This window comes from Mus musculus, chromosome 7 (genome assembly GCF_000001635.26).
Source record: "Mus musculus strain C57BL/6J chromosome 7, GRCm38.p6 C57BL/6J".
In the NCBI taxonomy this organism is placed as follows: domain Eukaryota; kingdom Metazoa; phylum Chordata; class Mammalia; order Rodentia; family Muridae; genus Mus; species Mus musculus.
Genome location: NC_000073.6, coordinates 142,708,318 through 142,730,144, shown reverse-complemented (window position 1 = coordinate 142,730,144; position 21,827 = coordinate 142,708,318). Strand labels below are relative to the sequence as shown.

Genomic DNA, 21,827 nt, shown 5'->3' with positions numbered 1-21,827 from the left:
TAGGCACAATACCTATGTGAGAGTAACAATATTAATCCTAATTTTTCTATCAATAAAGAAATTCATTCCAATGAAAATCTTAAATTTGTATCAAAATCTGTACCAATGTAAGAGATTAGAACTTCAACTTTGCATCAATTATAAAGATTTCTACCTATGTAAGATACAGGTATACAATGTTTTGTTTAAGAGTAAATTTGACAACCAATCCCTATTTTTCTATTTCTCTAATTGTCGAAATCTCATTTTTCCTTTTTGTATCAATTGAGAGACCTTATTTTATACCCTAGATAACTAAAAGATTCCCCTCTTTGTATTTTCTCAATTTGCAATCCCCAGCAAGGCAAGGTTTTGGGTTTTTTTTTTTTTTTTTTTTCCTCATCAAACATTCATTCCAGGATATTTATATCTAGCAGCCAATAGGATGTCATCCATATAATGGTAAATAATGGATTGAAGAAATTGTTTATGAATCATCTCCAATGGCTGTTCTACAAAATATTGACACAAGATAGGGCTATTCCTTGTGGCAGGATTTTCCAATGATATCTTTTTATTGGGCGACCTATATTGAAGGTAAGTACTGAGAAATCAAGCCTTTCCTTACCACTTTCATGTAGAGGAATTGTGAAAAAACAATCTTTTAGATCAATCGCTATGATAGGCAACAAGGAAGGCAATGGGGTTCCAGGCTCCAAGGAACCCATTAGCTGAATAATCTTATTAATCACTCCGAGGTCTGTCAATATCCTCCATTTGCCAGATTTTTTTTTTAATGACAAAAACTGGAAAATTCCAAGGGCTGGTAGACTCCTCTACATGATGAGCCTCCATCTGCTCCTGGACTAGCTGTTCTAATGCCTGTAGTTTTTCTTTTGTCATAAACCACTGCTCAATCTAAATGGGTTGGTCAGTCAATCACCTTAGTGATAAGGCTATTGGGTCTTATCAGCAGTGGCTCCTGGGGTAGAGCTAAGTTATCACCCTATGTTATATCTTGTTTATGGACAGCTTGAACTGTCTGTAACTGCCTTTGATAATGTTCCCTAACTAATTTAAAATGTTTATTAAGAGCCAGACTGGTTTCGTGGCCAGACACTGAAACTGAGGAGATATTAATATGTGTTTTCCTCTATTGTAATAGATCTTTTCCCCATAAGTTAATGGCTATATAAGCCACATATGGCCTCAATTTTCCTACCTGACCTTCTAATCCTGTACATTTAAGCCATCTGGTTGCTTTGCTTTATTTGGGATAAAGTACCAACTCCTTGAAATTGGATGTCTACTTCTTGAAGTGGCCAACTTGCAGGTCATGACTTTGGATAGATAATGGTGACATCTGCTCCACTGTTGACCACTCCTTCAATCTCAATATTGTTTACTAGTATTCTTAGTTTTGGCCTTTGCTCCTCTATAGAAGTTTGCCAAAATATTCATCTTTGGCTTCCTTATATGTTTTTTGTATTGTCTATAAAACTTGCCTCAGCTTTGTTATCTGGTATTACAACATCTGTTTTTGAAGCAGTGATGTTTAGTTGTCCTAAGAAAGAGAAGACCCCCTGTCTGGCATTGAGACAGTCAAGAGGCCTCCCTGGGAGTTCTTTGGTAAGGTGTTGCCCCATTTGTCCGTTGTTGCTGTACATTCCCTAGTCAAATGTCAGCCTTTGCCACATCTTTGACATATTCCAGAAGGCATAGGTCCCCTATTAGGATTACATTGGTTTTTCCTGCAATTATTTCTGAAATGATCCTACTCACCACAATTAAAACATTTGACATCTTGGGCCATCTATAGATGTCTAGTTGCAGCTTCTCCTATTACAGTAATATCAGGTGAACAAGGTTTAACATCAACTGTATGTCTAATCCACTCACCTATTGATGTTGACCTTGCCCTCAGTGGTCTGATTACTTCCTTGCATTCAGCATTCACATTTTCAAAGGCTAAACACTCGATTATTGCCTTGCTTGATGCTGAATCTGATATACTCCTTTCCACTACTGAGGCTAGCCTTTGCAAAAAATCAGGGAAGGTTTCTTTTGGACTGAGCATGACTTGAGTAAATGGTTCAAGTCTTTTCCCTGATACTGTGACTTTGTCAAAAGCCTTTAAGGCTGATAATCAACACAATGCCAGAGTTTCTTCATCATATACAGCCTGCACCTCTACCTCGGCAAAGCATCCTTCACCAAGCAGCTGATCTGTGGAAATCTCTCTATCCCTGACTCTATTTTGTTGTGCTATCTCCCTTGCCTCGTCTCTCCACCGTAAGAACCATTGTAAATGTGCAGCAGGTTCTAGTATTGCTTTTTCCATATCCTTCCAGTCTTGGGGACTACCCTATTTTTAATAGTCTAAGAAGTCAGGATTTGTTTTACAAATGGCAAATGTATTCCAAAATTAGTGACACTTTCCTTAAATTTTTCAGTTGGAACACATCCATAGGATGCCATTCGAATTCCTGATAACCCTCATCATCTGGAGGTCTTTGTTGCATATTAACCGGATACACTAAAGTTTGTTTTCTGATAACCTTTGGTTGGCTTTCTCTAGTTTTATTTTCTGTCTCTACCTGAGTATTTTCCTTCATTGAAAATTTAAATTCTTCCCTTAAGGTCTATATCCATGCTTCATATTTCTCCTTTTGTTGCTCCTCCTCGTCCTTGAGTTTTGGTATTCTCTTTTTAAGGTTCTGCCTCCACATTTTAATTTTTTTATATTGCAATTCTGATACTCTGTTGTCCATTTTATTTTGATTGATTAATTTTAAAAGGTTATTCTCCAAGTCTTGCTTACAATCCTCAATATCTTCTCTTTGCTGCTCAGTATGATCTGTGAGCTGTTATATCCTTTGTTCTATCATCTTTTCCATCTCCTGTCTCCAACCTTCATTTTCATCTTTTTGTCTCTTATTCTGATGTGTAATTTCCTGTGTCTTCAATTCTAGTGTTTCCTCTAGGCCATGTTACTAAATCTTAAATTTCTCTTTCTGTTGTTCATGCCCCTCTATAATTTCCTGTATCATCTATTCTGGGCCCTGCTTCCATAATCTTAGCTTCTCTTTATGTTGTAATTCTGATATTTCAGCATCTGCCTTATTTTGATGTACTAGCTTTAATAAATTACACTCTAGACTATGCTTCCAAATTTTAGCTCTACCTCCTTGCCGTTTGGTCTGATCTGTGAATTATTGAATCCTGTTTTCTAGCATCTCTTCCAACTCATTTCTCCAACCTTTATTCTCCTCTTTCTGTTGCTTATTTTGACCAATAAAATCCCAAATCCTTAGTTCTAGTGTTGCCGCTAGACTTTGCTTCCAAATTTTATCTCTATTTCCTTGCTGTTCAGTCTGATCTATGAATTGTTGAGTTATTTTTGCTAGCATCTCTTCGAGCTCCTATCTCCAGCCTTTATTCTTCTCTTTCTGTTGCTTATTTTGACCTATAAAATCCTGAACCTTTCGTTCTAGTGTTTCCTCTAGGCTATGTTGCTAAGTCTCAAGCTTATCTCTCTGTTGCTCAGTCTCATCTATGACTTTCTGAAGTTTCTGTTCTAGCATCTCTTCCCACCTTCTGTCTCCTGCCTTTATTCTCCTCTTTCTGTTGCTTATTTTGAGTTGTAGAATCCTGTGCCTTCAGTTCTAGTGTTACCTGTAACCTCTTTTCTAAGGCAAGGAATTTTTTTTTATCTAGAGCCCCTACTTTTGAGAAGACATAGTAAATCAAGAAGATAAATATTTCAATACCAGTAAATGACAAGGTGTCTACTACCTTTAAATCTATCCCTGTCAAAACATTCAAAATATCATCCCATAAAGCCCAAAAGGTATTTTTGTGTTTCTCATCTTTAAGTATCAAAAATGTTATATATCTCTCTTTATTATCAATTTATTACCTGATCTGGAGCCCTTTATACCTTTGTCTCCCTCTGCTGTTTGACTCAGAACACTGCAGTCCTCTCCAATTCTTTTATTCACAGGGAGGATCTGACTGTAGACTCATAGAAGAGGCCTCTGTGCTTCTATTTAGGTTGCAGCTGGCAGCGTGTGCTTGTGTGCTGATCTCAGGCAGCCTGCAGCGCAAGCAAGCAATTGAGAGAGCCAGTCCAACTGTTCCTGTCCTGTGTAGACACTGGGGATATGGGGAAGTGAGCACAGAAAGGCCCCGATCGGGTTACCTGTGTCTGCCCGAAAAGTAGCTCACAGGCAGCTGTGCTCCAGGGTCCCCGTCCCTCTCTGGGCGTCCTACATGACACTGCCCAAGTCCAGCTGTAGGCTGGGGTGCTGTCCCTGGCCTTAGCTTTCTGCCTGTGACTTGGAGGGAGCCTCTCTGCAGTTCTCTGTAGGCCCCTCAGACCCACTCAGCTTTCAATCTACACTGCTGCAGCCTAGATTCCTGCCCCAGCTGTATATTCATGAATGGAGGAAGGGGCAGTGAATTTTTATCTCAAGCTAGTTGAGTTCTAATCAATACAATGGGTGCCAATTTGTTGCAGTAAGCTCCAACCCCAATAAGCCCATGCAAGGAAAACACAACTCGATTAATATGACTACTAGCTGTGTGCCTAGATTGGGCAGATCTACCACTATACTACTATATTTCCCATCTATGAAATCCCTTGCGACTTGCAGCTCCTTAAGGCCGCGTGCTTCTGCTCTGTCTTCCTTCTACCTCCTATTCTTCAGTTCCCCTTTCTTTCCTTCCTCTTCTCTTCTCCCTCTTTCCTCTTACTTCCTTTCTAAAACTCCCAGCTCCACCTTTCCCTTCCATGGCTCAATCACAGGCTTTAGCAATTATTTTACCAGTTAAAAATGGAGAGAAGGTTCACATGAAGTCACCTGAGTACTGATTCACTCCTCATCTGAGACAGCCCCTCTGAAGGAAGTGGAATTAGCATCAAAATACAATCAGCACCAAGGCAATCCACAAGATAAACCCTCATTTATGTTAAAATACCAAATTCAAGGAAGAAATGGTGAGATATCTGAAACCATTAAACCCTACAAAGGAAGGAGTAATTAAACTAACTCAAAACTTCCATTTCAACAATCAACTTTGCCCAGTTTTAAAACTAAATGGTAAATGGTGAATGTCAGTAGCTCACAGGAGAATTAATGAATTGTCCCCTAATCTGTCAGGACAATTACCAGATGTAGAAGATATTTTCATGGGGATTAAGAAAGTATGATCAGGGGCTGGAGAGGTGGCTCAGCGGTTAAGAGCACCTACTGCTCTTCCGAAGGTCCTGAGTTCAATTCCCAGCAACCACATGGCTCACAACCATCCATAACAAGATCTGACTCCCTCTTCTGGAGTGTCTAAAGACAGCTACAGTGTACTTACATAGAATAAACAAACAAACAAACAAAAAAGAAAATATGATCAAAATGGCTGGCAACTATAGATATGTCAGACATGTTCTTTGGCATGCTACTGTACCCATAAAGCAAAAAACACACCACATTCACTTGACAAGGAAGACAGTAGCAATTTTTAAGACTAACACAAGGATAAATAAATAGTACAATCATTGCCCACATACATTATAAGATGGTCACTGGATAAGGTCACTCCAGCACCTAATTCTGTCATATATTCATTTGTTGATGGCCTTTCGATAATAGGACAAGAAAAGGAAAATATACAGAAAACAGACCAAACCACACAAGTACTGACAGGTGATGGCTGGACCAACAATAAGGATAAGGCATCAGGACCAGATAGATACAAAGGTCAAGTTCTTGGGTGTAATGTGGTCTACTGCAGGACCAAGTCATAGGTAAGTTAAAACAACTTAAAACACCAACCAATAAAACAGAGGTACAACATCTTATAGGATTAGTAGGGTTCTATTGTAAATGCTTCCCATGGTTGGAAAACAAATACTCTATCTGAGAAAACAATTTGTACAGGATAAGAGGCCTTTAAAACTTGCCAGAGAATGCTTCAAAACAAGCAAGTGATATTCAGAACCACCATCACGATCCTAGATTGAATCAAGGCACCAGAGGAAGCATGGGCCTGACCAATCCATGGAAGGGAAAGCACTACGATGGAAGTGGCAGAGCTCCTTCACTCTGGTACCCTGTCTGCAAAGAGGTCTGTGTCAAATGCATTGGAGTCAATACTTTAGACCAACTACCCTATGACTCCACAGGGATTATCAATCATCCCAAATGCCACCTCTCCCCAGAAACAGGGACTACGAGGACATTGGGGAACAGGAGAGTACCAGCCTTCCCTGGTTAATGCCTGATTTATGGAAGGCAAGCAGTAAACAGAATATGATCTTGTGAAAGGTGGCAGCCTACAGACCAAGGACTAGAATGGTGATTACGGATCAATCATTATGACAGGCCATTCCTTAGCTGACAAGGAAGGCAATGGGATTCCAGGCTGCAGGGAACCCATTGGCTGAAAATTCTTATTAATTGCTCTGAGAACTGTCAACATCCTCCATCTTGCCAAGACCTTTTTAAAATGACAAGTAATGGGAAATTCCAAGGGCTGGTAGACTCCTCTATAGTAGACTCCTCTGAGTCTCCAACTGTTCCTGGACTAGCTGTTCTAGTGCCTGTGGTTTTTCTTTTGTCAGAGACCGTTCATCAATCCAAATGGGTTGGTCAGTTAACCACCTTAGTGATAAAGCTGTTGGTGTTTTAACAATAGTGGCTCCTTGATGCAAAGTTGAATTGTCAGCCCCTACTGCATCTTATTTATGGACACCCTGGACGGTCTATAACTGTCTTTGATAACATTCCTTAACTATTTTTTTTTTTAATTAGGAGTCTAACTGGTTTTATGGCCAGCCTCTGAAACTGAAGGGATATTGATTTGTGTTTTACACTGTTGTAACAGATCTCTTCCCCATAAGTTTATGGCTATACCAACTAAGTACGGCCTTAACTCTCCTATCTGATCCTCAGCCACTCATCTCTTGATGCTGCCCTTGCCCTCAAGGGGCTGATTACTTCCTTGGATTTGGCATTCACATTTTCAAAAACTAAAGACTTAACTAGTGCTTTTCTTGTTAATGGATCTGATATACTCCTTTCTATGGAGGAAGTCAACCTTTGCAAAAAGTCAGAGAATGTTTCCTTTGGACTTGGCATGGCTTGAGAAGATGATTCAAGTCTTTTTCCTGTCTCTGTAACATTGTCACAGGCTTTTAAGGCTGCCAGGTGGCACAAGGTCAAGGTTTCTCCGTCATATGTAGCCTGCACTTCTATCTCAGCAAAACAGTCTTCACCAAGCAGCAGATCATTAGAAATATCTCTACTCCTGGCTCTATTTTGTCCTGCTTTCTACTTCACCTCTATTCTCCACCATGAGAACTATTGTAAATGTGACACAGGTTCTGGTATTGCTTTTGTCATATCCTTCCAATCTTGGGGGGGGGTGTTACTCTATTTTTAATAGCCCAAGAGGTCAGGATTTCCTTTACAAACAGTAAATGTATTCCAACATTAGTGACACTTTACTTAAATTTTCTCAGTTCTAACACATCCATGGGTTGCCATTCAAGTTCCTCATAACCCCATGGATGATCATCGTCTGAAGGGCTTTGTTGTATACTAACCAGATAAACTAAAGTTTGTTTTCTAACAACCTTTGGCTGGTTTTCTCTAATTTTATCATCTTTCTCCACTTGATTATTTTTCCTAATTGATGTTTTAAGTTCCTCCCTTGAGTTCTGTGCCCATGCTTCATATCTAACCCTTTTGTTGTTCCTCCTGTTCCATAAGTTCCTGTATTTTCTGTTCAAGGTTCTGCTTCCACATTTTAATTTTTCTTTATATTGTAATTCGGATATTCTGCTGTGTATTTTATTTTGATTGACTGATTAATTTTAAAGGGTTCTCCTCCAGTACCCCCAGAGCTCGTGTCTCTAGCTGCATATATAGCAGAAGATGGCTTAGTCGGCCATCACTGGGAAGAGAGGTCCCTTGGTCTTGCAAACTTTATATGCCCCAGTACAGGGGAACGCCAGGACCAAGAAGTGGGAGTGGGTGGGTAGGGGAGCAGGGCGGGGGGAGGGTATAGCATTTGAAACGTAAATAAAGAAAATATCTAATTAAAAAAAAAAGGTTCTCCTCTAAATCTTGCTTCCCATTCTCATTATTTCCTTTCTGCCACTCAGTCTGATCTGTGAGCTACTTCATCCTTTGTTCTACCATCTTTTCCAGCTCCTGTCTCCAACTTTCATTTTCTTCTCTCGATTGCTTATCATGACCTATACATTCCTTTGTGTCTTTAGTTCTAGTATCTCCTCTAGGCCATGTTGCCAAGTCTTAAATTCCTCTCTGTTGTTCATGCTGCTCTATAAGTTCTTGTATCTTCTGTTCTAGGCTCTGCTTCCATAATTTTAATTTCTCTTTTTGTTATTATTCTGATATTATAGCATCTACCTTATTTTTATTTACTAGCTTTAGTAAATTATCCTCTAGACTCTGCTTTCAAATTTTATTGCTATCTCCTTGGTGTTCAGTTTGACCTATGAATTTCTGTATCTTTTATTCTAACATCTTTTCCAGTTCCTGTCTATAACCTTCATTTTCTTTTCTCTGTCACTTATCTTGACCTATAAATTCCTGTACCTTGAGTTGCAGTGTTTCCTCTAATCCCTTCTCTCTCTCTCTCTCTCTCTCTCTCTCTCTCTCTCTCTCTCTCTCTCTCTCTCGGTTTTTTGTTTTTGTTTTTGTTTTTGGTTTTGGTTTTGGTTTTTTGGTTTTGTTTTGTTTTGTTTTGTTTTTTGGTTTTTTGAGACAGGGTTTCTCTGTGTAGCCCTGGCTGTCTTGGAACTCACTTTGTAGATCAGGCTGGCCTCAAGCTCAGAAATCCGCCTGCATCTGCCTCCCGAGTGCTGGGATTAAAGGCGTGCACCACCTCGCCCAGCTCTAATCCCTTTTCTAAGGCTCTTTTAAAAAAAGAATCCTAGACCCCTGTCTTTTGAGGAAACATGATAAACCAAGAAAGATAGTAAATATTGTAATGATAACTGGTAACATGTCAATTTCCTTTAAACCTATCCCTGTCAAACCATTCAAAATATCATCCCATAAAACCCAAAATTGTGTTTCCCAGCTTTAAGTATCTTAAAATTATATATATATCAGATATATATATATATATATATATATATATTATATATTATCAGTTTATAATTCTTATTACCTGATTGGGATCTTCTTGTACCTCTGTCTCCCTCTGCTGTTCAACTCGGGACACTGCAGTTCGCTTCTGGGCTGTCCTGCCTTTGTTTGGGTCATGGTTGCTGATCTCTGGTTGTAGAGCAGATCTGGCTGTCCTGAGCCTGTTTAAACCTGGTGGGGAAGGAGGAAGCAAGCACAAGAAGGCTCTCTAGTGCAGAGATGCCCAGATCAACCCACTGTGTCTGTGAGAAGGCTCCCTCACAGGCAGTCACAACCCAGAGTCTCTGGTCCCTCCCAAGGCTCAGGGAACCCAAACCATGTTGGGCACCCATGCTGCCCAAGTCCTGCCTAGGGCTGGGGTGCTGCCCTGGCTGCCTTTGAGAGGGAGCCTCTCAGCAGCTCTCTATAGACCTCCTCAGACCCACTCAGTGTTCAATCTACACACTGCTGCAGCCATAGATCATAGGCCCCGCCATATACACTGGGCACAGAGGACTTTTATCTCAGGTTAGTTGGATTCTAAGCCTAACATAGGGGTCTCCAATTTGTTGCAGTAATTTCCAACTCCATAAGCCCTTATAAAAACATACACACACAATCTAGTTATTATATTTATAAGCTATATACCTACATTGGGCAGATCTATTTCTATACTGATTCCCCAGCTATGAGATCTTTCGCTACTTGCAGTTTCTCCTGAATACATGTTTTTTTTACTCCATCTTCCTTCCTCCTCTTCCTCTGTCCTCTCTCCTTCTCTTTTTCCTCCTTTTACCTGCCCCCACTCTCCAAGAAATCTCCTCCCATCTTTTCCTTCCACTGCTCAATCACAGCTTCTAGCCTCTATTTGACCAGTTAAAATTGGGGAAAGGTTCACATGAGATCACCTGAATATGTGATTGACTACTCATGGGGGAGGTAGGGCATGTCCCTCTTAAAGAAGCAGAATTAACATCAGAATACAAATGGCATCAGGACAAATGGCATCTCCTGCTGCTTCTCCTCCACCTCCATCAGTCTCTTAAACCTTTCAAGTAAGCTTCCCTTCTCCTACCCATCTTCCCTGCTGGCTGAGCCATCTGGTCCAAAACAAGCATCCTGCCATCCCATGGGGACATCCATCCTTCTGCCATCCTTCTGCCCACCTTCATCAGACTTGGGTCTCCTGAACCATACAGAACTGCAGGTCTAGAACAATACAACCCAAGAATAACTATCAAAGGCCTGCCACACCAAGACTATCCAGGTTCACCCCAACCCCCAGTAGCTTCTACGAGAACATCCAGGCAAAGAAAATAAATAAAACTATGCAAGGCCTGAAAGTGGAAACAGAAGAAATAACAAAAATATAAACTGAGGAAATCCTGGAGATGAAAAGCCTAGGGAAGAGAACAGGAACAACAAATGCAAGCATCACCAACTGAATACAGGAGATGGAAGAGGGCCTAGAAGATACAATAGAAGAAATTGATACATCAGTCAAATAAAACGTTAAAGCTAAAAAATTTCTCACACAAAACACCCAGGAAGTCTGGGATACCAGGGGAAAAAAAATCTAACCTAAGAATAATAGGAATAAGAGAAGGTAAAGAGTCCCAGCTCCATGGCCCAGAAAATATTCTCAACAAAATTATAGAAGAAAACTTTCCTAATTTAAAGATAAACGTGCCTACAAACACATAAGAAGCTTATAAAACACCAAGACTGGACCAGAAAGAAAATCCTCCTGGCACATAATAATCAAAACACAAGAATCTATAGAACAAAGAAAGAATATTAAAAGCATTAAGGGAAAAGGGCCAGGTAACATACAAAAGAAGCCCTATCAGAATTATACCTGGCTTCTCAACGGAGACTCTAAAAACTAGAAGGACCTGGACAAATATCCAGCAACCTCTAAAAAAACCACAGATGTCTCCCTAGACTATATCCAGCAAAACTCTTAATCACCATAGAGCAAGAAAAGAAGATATTTCAAAGACCCAGAAATAAAGCCACACACCTATAGACACTTCATTTTTATAAGGAAGCCAAAAAGTACAGAATAGCCATGATACAACCCACAGATGGTAAGAAGTTTAACAAGAAGTAAGGCTCACGTGAGGATGGTTTAATCCCACTTAGAAGGGGAAACAAAATAATCACAGGAGGCAGAGGGAGGGAGGGATCTGGGTGGGAGAGGGGAGGAGGAAGGGAAAATGGGGGCAGGATCAGGTATGGAGGGAGACAGGAAATAAGCTCAAAGGGCCAGGAAAATGAATGAAAATATGCAGCTACAGAGGATGGGGTTGGGGGAACCTATAAATCCCAGAGGCATGGGGTGTGAGAGCCTCCCAGGACTCAAAGAGAATGATTTTCGATGAAATGACCAACAGTGGGAAGATAGTCTTCTGAAGAGATCACTTCCAGTAGATACACAGGGCCCCCAATGGAGGGATGGGGTCACCAACCTTCCTTCAAAATTTTGACCCAGAATTGTTCCTGTCCAAAAGAAATGCAGAGGGGACTGGAGAGATGGCTCAGCAGTTGAGAGCACTAACTGCTCTTCCAGAGGTCCTGAGTTCAATTCCCAAAACCACATGGTGGCTCACAACCATCTGTAATGGGATCTGATGCACTCTTCTGGTATGTCTGAAGAGAGAGACAATATACTCACATACATAAAATAAATAAATCTTTCAAAAGAAGAAGAAGAAGTAGAAGGAGAAGAAGAAAGAAGAAGAAGAAGAAGAAGAAGAAGAAGAAGAAGAAGAAGAAGAAGAAGAAGAAGAAGAAGAAGAAGAAGAAGAAAGAAGAAGAAGAAGAAGAAGAAGAAGAAGAAGAAGAAGAAGAAGAAGAAGAAGAAGAAGAAGAAGAAGAAGAAGAAGAAGAAGAAGAAGAAGAAGAAATGCAGAGACAAAAATGGAGCAGAGATTGAAGGAAAGCCTATCCAGAGACCAGCACAACTTGAGATCCATTCTGTAGGTGAACACCCAACCCTGACACTATTACTGATGCCATGTTTTGCTTGTAGACAGGAGTCTAGCATGACTGTCTTCTGAGAGGCTCTACCAGCAACTAAGACAGATGCAGATACTTACAGACAACCATTGGACTGAGACCTGGGACACCTATGGAACAGTTAGGAAAAGGATTGAAGGAGCTGATGAGAATGTTGGCACCATAGGAAGACCAACACTGTCAACAAACCTGGAACCCTGGGAGCTCCCAGAGACTAAGCCACCATTCAAAGAGCATACAAGGGCTGGTCCACCACCCCCAATACACATGTAGCATAGGACTGCCTTGTCTGGCCTCAGTGGGAGAGGATGCACTTAATCCTGTAGAAACTTCATGCCCTCAGGGAAGGATGGGGTGGGTGAGTGAGGGGGTGGGTGAATGGGTTGGGGAGCACCCTCTCTGAGGCAAAGGGGAAAGGGAATGAGGTAAAGAAGTCTTGGAGGGGAGACCAGGAAAGGGGACAACATTTGGAATGTAAATAAACAAAACAATTTGAAAAGGGAAAAATGAAAGTATCTTCAACAAATGGTCCTGGACTCACTTGATGTCTACATGTAGACGAATGAAAATAGACCATACTTATCACCTGCACAAAACTCAAGTCCAGGTGAATCAAGGACCTCAACATAAAACTGGATGCACTAAATTTCAAAGAAGAGAAAGTGGGAAATACCCACGTCTAAGATTGACAATTGATTAAATGAGACCTCATGAAACTATAAAACTTTTGTAAGGAAAAGGACACTGTCAGTAGGACAAATCAGCATCCCCACAGATTAGGAAAGGATCTTACATCTGGCAGAGGGCTAATATCCAGATTTTACAAAGAACTCAAGAAGTTAGACACCAACAGCCCAAATAATACAATTTTAAAATGGGGTACAGTACTAAACAGAATTTTCAACAGAAGAATCTTGGATGACCAAGAAGCACTTAAATGTTCAAAGTCCTTAGTCATCAGGGAAATGCAAGTCAAACAACTATGGGGTTCCAAATTATACCCATCAAAATGGCTAAGATCAAAATTTAGGAGGTAACACATGCTGGCAAGGATGTGGAGCAAGGGGAGCACACCATCAGTGCTGTTGGGAGTGCATACTTGTACAATCAGTTTGGACATCAATTTCTCAGAAAACTGGGAATATTTCTATCTCAAGACCCAGCTATACCACTCCTGGGCTTATGCCAAAAAGATGTTCCAATATCCCACAAAGCCACTTGCTCAACTATGTTCACAGCAGCTTTATTCATAATATCCAGAAACTGGAAACAACCTACATGTTCCTCAACTGAGAGTGGACAAAGAAAATGTGGTACATCTACACAATGGAATACTATTCAGCTATTAAAAACTAACATTGTGGCTGGAGAGATGGCTTAGTGGTTAAGAGCACTGACTGTGCTTCCAGAGGTCCTGAGTTCAATTCCCAGCAACCACATGGTGGCTCACAACCATCTGTAATGGGATCTGATGCCTTCTTCTAGTATGTCTGAAGACAGCTACAGTGTACTCGGATACATTAAATTAATAAATAAATCTTAAAAAAAAAAGACATCATGAATTTTGCAGGCATATGGGTGGAACTTGAGAATATCATCCCGAGTGATGTAACCCAGTCTTAAAAGAATACGCATGGCATGTACTCACTTATAAGCACATATTAGCCATAAAATACAGGTACCATGTTATACTCGGACAGACCCAAAGAAGCTAAACAAGAAGGAAAACCCAGTGAGGAAGCTTGACTCAGGTAGAAGCAGAAGATAAAAGCCAACCAAAGGTTATTAGAAAACAAGCTTTTATCTGTTTAGCATGCAACAAAGACCTCCAGACAATGATCATCCACAGGATTATCAGGAACTCAGATGGCAACCCATGGATGTGTTAGAACTGAGAAAATTCAAGGAAAGTGTCACAATTTTGGGATGCATTCACCATTTGTAAACAAACCGTGACTTCTTTGGATATTAAAAATAGAATAATCCAAGACTGGAAGGATATGGCAAAAGCAATCTAGTACCTGTGTCACATTTACAATGGTTCTCATGATAGAGAGAAGAGGTGAAGAAGATAGCATGACAAAATAGAACCAGTTGGTAGGAAGGGAATAAAATAGTCATAAGAGGCAGATGGAGGGAGGGAACTTAGAGGGAGGGGGTATGGGGAACGGAATGGGGAATTCAGGATCAGGTGTGGGGAAGAACAAGAGAGATGGCTATATGGCCATAAAAATGAATGGAAATCTGCAACTGATGTAAATGGAGGGGGCATTTTTGGGAGGAGACAGAGACCTTAGGTAAGGGAGGTACCCAAGAATCAATGGGATGATCTTAGTTGGAACTCATTACATTGAGAATATGGAACCTAAAGAGGGCATCTCCTGTAGCCCTACAGGAACCCCAGTGGAGCAATAGAGACACCAACCCACCCACACAACTTTCAACCCAAATTTTATCTTGTCTGCTCCCTCCCCCTGCCTAAATTATTTGTAGACAGGTAGGGGGCCAACCAATAACCTGCCCAACTTGAGAATTGGTGTCCATCTTATTGCTTAGAACCCAACTAGTCTGAGATAAAAGTCCACTGTCTCCCCACCCCACCCCACCCCCCAAAATAAAAAGCTGAGCAGATCTAAAGCTGCAGCAGTGTGTGGATTAAAAGCTGACTGGGTCTGAGGGGTCTACAGAGAGCCACAGAGAGGCTCCCTCCCCAACCCCCCAGCAGACAGCTACAGCCAGGGGCAGCACCCCAGCCTGGAGCTGGACTTGGGGAGTGCCAATGCTGATTCCCAGAGATGGAAGGGGGACCCTGGAGCGCAACTGACTGCAAGGTAGTTTTCTGATAGACACAGTGAGCTGATTGGGGCATCTCCTCCCGAGCCTTTCCATGTTCGCTCCCCCATAAGCCCCGAGTCTACACAGGACACCTGACAGCCAGACCCGCTCTCCCGTCTGCTTGTGCTGCAGACTGCCTGAGATAAGCGCACAAGGTGCCAGCTGCAACCCCAACCAAGACAGAGCCAGCTCAGAAGCACAGAAGCTGCAGGTCTTTCTACAGTCAGCCCCTCCCAGCAAACAAAAGAATCCGAGAGGACTGCAGTGTCCTGAATTGAACAGCAGAGGGAGACAAAGGTACAAAGGGCTCTGGAACAGGTAATACAAATTATAAATTGATAATAAAGATATATATTCATGTAAATGATACTTAAAAATGAGAAACACAATAAATACCACAGTTGGGATTTATGGGATGATATTTTGAATGGTTCGACAGGGATGGGTTTAAAGGAAATAGAAACCTTGTCATTTAACATTAGTGCAATATTTATTCTCTTGACTTACTACATCTTCTCAAAGACTGGGCCCTAGATAAAACATTACATGCCTTAGGAAAGGGATTGGAGCAGACACTAGAGAAGTTTATAGATGAAACTGAGCAACAGAGAGATAAAACTTGGCAACACAGCCTGGAGGAAACACTAGAACTGAAGGTTCAGGATTTTATAGGTCAAGATAAGCAACAGAAAGGGGAGAAGAAAGGTTGGAGACAGGAGCTAGAAAAGATACTAGAAAAAAAGATACAGAATTTCGTAGGTCAGACTGAACAGCAAGGAGATAGAGACAAAATTTGGAAGCAGAGTCAAGAGGATACTTTACTAAAACTAGTAGATCAAAATAAGGTAGATGCTACAATAACAGAATTACAACATAAAGAAGGTTTTCAAATGTGGAAGCCGAACCTTGAACAGAGAATGCAAGAACTCAAGGAACAGGAAGAGCAACAAAAGGAGAGACATAAACACAGACCTTAAGGGAGGAATTTAAATTTTCAATTAAGGAAAATACTCAGGTAGAGACAAGAGAATTAGAGAAAGCCAACCAAAGGCTATTAGAAAATAAGCTTTTGTTTATCCAGTTAATATACAACAAAGACCTCCAGACGATGATCATCCACAGGGTTATCAGGAACTCGAATGGCAACCCATGGATGTGTTAGCACTAAGAAAATCTAAGGAAAGTGTCACCGAGTTGTGTGTTTTTGCAGGAGCTTATTGGAGTTAAAGATTTACTGCAACACCCATCCCATGGGCAAGCACCAATCCTTAACACTATTAATGATACTCTGTTATGCTTGCAGACAAGAGCATGTCGTCCTCTGAGAGCCCCCCTCCACCCACAGCAGCTGACTCAGACATCGACAGCCAAACAATGGATGAAGCTTTGGGACTCTTATGGAAGAATAGGAGGAAAGATTGCAGGCACCAAAGGGGATAGGAATTCCACAGAAAGGCCAACAGAGTTAACAAACCTGGATCTTTGGGACTTTCAGAGCCTGAAACATCACAAAGAACATACCTGAGCTGGACCGAGGCCTCCCTGCTCATATGTAGCAAACATGCAACTTGGTCATCATGTGGGTCCTGAACAACTGGAAAAGGGGCTATCTTAAAAGTTGTTGACTGGAAAGGATTGAAGGAGCTGAAGAGGATGGCAACCCATAAGAACACCAACAGTATCAACTAATCTAGACCCCTGGCAGCTCCCAGAGACTGAGCCACCAACCAAAGATACACATTAGTTGGTATAAGGCTGCTAGCATATATGTAACAGAGGATTGCCTTGTCTGGCCTCAGTGGGAGAGGACGCACTGGATTCCTGCAGAGACTTGGTGTTAAGTGAGAACATAGAAATGGCCTGCATACCCAGTTTAAACCTGTCTAAAGCCTTATAGATCCCATGAAAACAGAAAAGATTTTAGGCTTCAGTGAAACACAGAATAACACCTTAGTCCCTGGTGGGAACCCGGGCAAGGCTTTAAGACCCAGAGACAAATCTTACATTATAGACACCAGTGAGTAACTGGAGAAGCATGGCTTCAGTGAGAACCTTGGCAAGTCTCTATGACCCACTGAGAACCTGGGGAAGGCTGGAAGGCCTTAGATCCCATTGACCACCTGGGAAATCCTGAGGTGCCAGTGAGAACCTGTGATAAGAACTCTTAGATAACAGTAAAAACCACAGAAGGTCTTAGGCTCTGGTGTTAACCTGTAAAAGGCCTTAGGACTTGTTGAGTTTCTCAGGAAGGCCTTAAAAAACAGAAAATGCAAAAAGCCTTAAGGCATAGTAAGAATCAGTAAAAGCCTTTATGTTCTTAAGTTCTTTCTTCCAAAAAGAACTTAGGAGAGGCAGAAGGTCTCAATAAGACTTTGGAAAAGGCCTTTAGCTACTTTAAGACCATGTAGAAGGTTGTAGGGCACAGGAAGAATATGAGGAAAGTCTTCAGACCCAGTGAAAATCTGGTGGTAGCCTTCTAGATTTCATTAGAACTTAAAATGTTTAGGCCCAGTTGAAACCCTGGGCATAGGCTCTAGTGAGAACCTGGGCCAAGCTTTCAGACAGAGAAACAACTTTGGAAAGACTTAGGCCCCAGTGAGAACTTGGGGTAACCCTTAGACCTTAGTGAGAATATGTGAAGACCTCAGGAACCTGGGAAGGACCTAGACACCAACGATAACCTGAGAAAGGCCTTAGGCCTCAGTGATGCCTGGGGAAGCTTTAGGACTGAGTAAGAACATGGAGACATTCTTAGGCCTGAGACCCTGAGGAATTCCTTAAGCTCCAGTGAGAATGTGTAGGTTTTACAGCACAGTGAGAACCAGTGGAAAACCTAAGACATCAATGTGACTAGAAAAGACTTTAGGTCCAAGTAACAATTTGGAGTAAGAACATGGAGAGGGCCTTAAGGTCCAATAAAAATTTGTAAAATGATTTATGCCCAATGGAGAAGCTTTCGAATGTTTAAAGCCTCATTGAGAAATTTTAGAAGTTTTAGTCTCCTGTAAGAAACTGAGGAAGGTCTTAGATACCAGCATGGATCTGAAAAAGACTAAGGCCCAGTGAGAAAATAAGAAAGTCCTTAGGCATCAAAGAGCATTCATGGAAAGCCATAGATTATAGTATGCATCTAGCAAAGCTCTTAAATCTTAGTCAGAACCTAAATAAAGTTATGAGCTCCAGTGAGGACCTAGGAAAGTCCTAAGGCCTCAGTGAGATGTTGGAGAACATCTATTGGAGCGAGAACCTTGGAAAGGCCTTAAACCAAATGGAAAGCCTGCAGAATGTTTTAGGTCACAGTGAGAATGTAAGGAAGGCCTTTAAACCCAATAAAACCCACTGAAGGTCTTACAGAACCTATGAGAACTTGGGAAATTTTTAGGTTCCAGCAAGACTCGGGGTAACGCATTTTAGGCTCCAGTGAAAAATTAAGACCCAGTGAGAACACAGGGAAGGCCTATGACCCCAGTGATTTCCTGGGAAGACTATTGAAAACCTGGAAAAAACCTGAGCCCTGAGGATAACTCTGGAAAAGCCTTGTAACATTCTAAGGAAGCTTTGAATCTTAGTGAACATGGGAAAATCTTTAAGCCCTATTGAGACTCTGAGGAATGCCTTAAGCTCCGTGAGGCTTTGTCCAGGAATAGAAACCCTGACTAAGACAAATTGGTACCAGCATAGTAGGGAATTCCTGTGACAACCTGACCATGTTTGGAGGAGGGCTGTGGAAGGACTTTGGAACTTTGGGCTAGAAGATCCATTCAGTGTTAAGAGCTCTGGGATGTTGTGTAGGAGCTTGGAAGATAATGTTGAGAACAGGGCAGAAGATGGAGGCCTGGCTTGTGAAATTTCAGAAGGAAGATTAAAGACTCTGTATCAGGGCTGTTGCTATTTTTGACTGTGAAGATTCTGTGGTTCTGGTTAGCTGGGGTTTAAGAATCAGCTGTGATTAACAAGATACCAGAGCTACTAAAGTGAAACCTTTGCATTACTGGGACTATTGATGCTGGTGGAACTAAGAAATTAGCGGTGATTAAGAAGAGATCAACATCATTGAGGTGAAATCTTCTGGGAAGTGTTTTCTGAGAGCACAGAGACTGTATTCCAGAGATAGGGAAGGTTGTATCTTGTGCTGTGGCTGGACTTGGTAATGTGTAAGAGTCACCCAGGTGGTACTGGTTTTGAAGGCATGAAGGGGTCCTGAAGAGCAGCTGAGGCTCAGCACTGTGAAAGGCCATGGAAGGCCATTGGTAAAGGTGCAGCCTCAGTTGCAATTGATGGCAGGACTGAAGGATCATGCAAAAGAGTTGAGGTTTGGCACCATGAAGAGAGCCTATGAGAGGCTGTTGGTGAAGCCTAGTTACAGCTGAAGTCAGCAGTGTTTTGGAGATGCCAGTACCATGAGATGACCACCAAGAACAGCAGCAGCAGTTCAGTACAGGCATCTGGAGCCTAGAAGAGAAGGTGTGTGCTGCAAAGGGCAGAGCTGGAGAAGTGACCCAAGTCCTTGGAGGTATCCAGAAGATCATGAGTGGATCCCAGACATTGGACGGTTGGAGTTTGATTTTGCTTTTGATTGTGAATGTGTCCTGATATGTTTCTCTCTTGAAGAAGGTATTACAGTGGAGCCCACAGTTAAGAGATTTTGAATTTTTAAAAGATATTGGATATTTTAAAAGGATTGAACTTTTTTTGATTTATTTATTTATTATATGTAAGTACGCTGTAGCTGTCTTCAGACACTCCAGAAGAGGGAGTCAGATCTTGTTACGGATGGTTGTGAGCCACCATGTGGTTGCTGGGATTTGAACTCCAGACCTTCGGAAGAGCATTCGGGTGCTCTTACCCACTAAGCCATCTCACCAGCCCAGGATTGAACTTTTAATATGTAAAGACTGTGGGACTTTTAAAGTTATTTAGGTCTTGGGGATGAATAAGAAAGTAAGGGTTGAGGCTTACCAGTGATGTGTTTGTGTGTCAAGTTGACAAGGGGTCAATTGTACTGGCTGGTTTTGTGTGTCAACTTGACACAGGCTGAAGTTATCACAGAGAAAGGAGTTTCAGTTGAGGAAATGCCTCCATGAGATCCAGCTGTAAGGCATTTTCTCAATTAGTGAACAAGGGGGAAGGGCCCATTATGGGTGGTGCCATCTTGGGTTCTATAAGAAAACAAGCTGAGCAAGCCAGGAGAAGCAAGCCAGTAACATCCCTCCATGCCCTCTGCATCAACTCCTGCTTCCTGACCTGCTTGAGTTCCAGTCCTGACTTCCTTTGGTGATGACCAGCAATGTGGAAAGTGTAAGCTGAATAAACCCTTTCCTCCCCAACTTGCTTCTTGGTCATGATGTTTTGTCCAGGAATAGGAACCATGATTAAGACAGGCCCCATTAAGGACCTGGGGGATGCCTTAGCCTCTACCAGTAAGATCTCAGGACATGTTTTAAGACTCTCTGAGAACATAAATACAGCCTTAAATTCCACTGACAACTTGGGAAGACCTCAGGCCCCAGCGCCAACCTGCAGAGACCTTAAGACAATACTGAAAATCGGAAAATATTAGGCTCCAGGAACAACCTTGGAAGGCCATTGATCCAGTGAGAACCTCAGTAAAGCTTAGGCCTTGAATCTTTTAGGAATGCTTTAGATTGTGGTTGAAATGTAAAAAAAAAAAAAAATGTTTTTAGTCTCTGGTAGGAACTTAGGAAAGGCAGAAGGGCCTCAATGAGACTTTAGAGAAGACCCATTGAATATATGTTGACTATTTAGACCACAGTAAAAACATGGGTCTTCAGACCCAGTATAAATCTGGTGAAGGCCTTCGAGAGCCTGTTAGAACTTGAGAAAAATTTTAGGTCCAATTATAACACTGGGTTTAGGCTCCAGTGAGAACCAAGGCAAAGGTTTAAGACCTAGTAATGTAGAAAGGCCTTAATATCCCATGAGAACATGCAGAAACTTTTGGGCCACAATAAGAACATTGGAAAGGCCTTCAGACAAAGGAAAACCTATTGACTTGGGTTTTTTTGTTGTTTTGGGTTTCTTTTTTCTCTTCTGAGACAGGGATTCTCTGTGTAGCCCTGGCTGTCCCGGAACTCACTTTGTAGACCAGGCTGGCCTCGAACTCAGAAATCCGCCTGCCTCTGCCTCCTGAGTGCTGGGGTTAAAGGCATGTGCCACCAAGCCTAGCTTGGGAAAACCTATTGAAAGCCTTATGAAACTCATGAGAATATGGGAAATTTTTAGGCCCCAGCTAGACCCTGTATAAGGCTTTAGACCCCAGTAATAACATGGGGGAAGGGCTTAAGTGACTACGTGGGAAGGTCTTAGGCCACAGTGAGAAACTGAGGAAGGTATTAGATACCAGTGAGAGTCTGGAAAGGTCTTAGACTCCAGTGATAACCTGGGAAGGCCTTAGACCCAAGTAATAACATGGTGAAGCCCTTATATTTCAATCAAGTACCTGGAGAAAACTTCAGGTCTCAGTGAGTCTTTAGAAGAGGGCTATGTCACAGTTAGAACCTGAAGTAAACCTTAAGCTCAAGTGATAACCTGTAGAAAGCAGAAGACCTCAGGGAGAGTTTGTAGAAGGCCTTAGATCTCAGTAAGAACAGAAGGCCTTTAGCCCCAGATGAGAACCTGTTGAAAGTTTTGGGCCACAGTGAGAACATAAGGGAAGTGTTCAAACACAGGAAAAACCTGGCAGAATTTCTTCTTCTAGAGCCTGTGAGAACTTGGGAAAATTATTAGACCCAACTGAAGCCCTAGGTTTAGGCTCCAATGAGAATCTGGGCAAGAGGCTAATACCAAGTAACACATTGGGAAGGCCTTAGGCCCAAG

General features: G+C 41.7%; 1 long non-coding RNA gene across 1 annotated transcript in view; it reads left to right on the top strand.

Annotated features, from left to right (window-relative positions):
- Gm39116 overlaps window positions 1-16,348 on the top strand; it is a 29,450-nt gene extending 13,102 nt beyond the window's left edge. Inside the window, exon 3 of the long non-coding RNA XR_870062.1 lies at window positions 16,294-16,348. This is a non-coding gene — a long non-coding RNA (predicted gene, 39116). The remainder of the gene's footprint in view (window positions 1-16,293) is intronic.
- The last annotated feature ends 5,479 nt before the right edge of the window (window positions 16,349-21,827 follow it).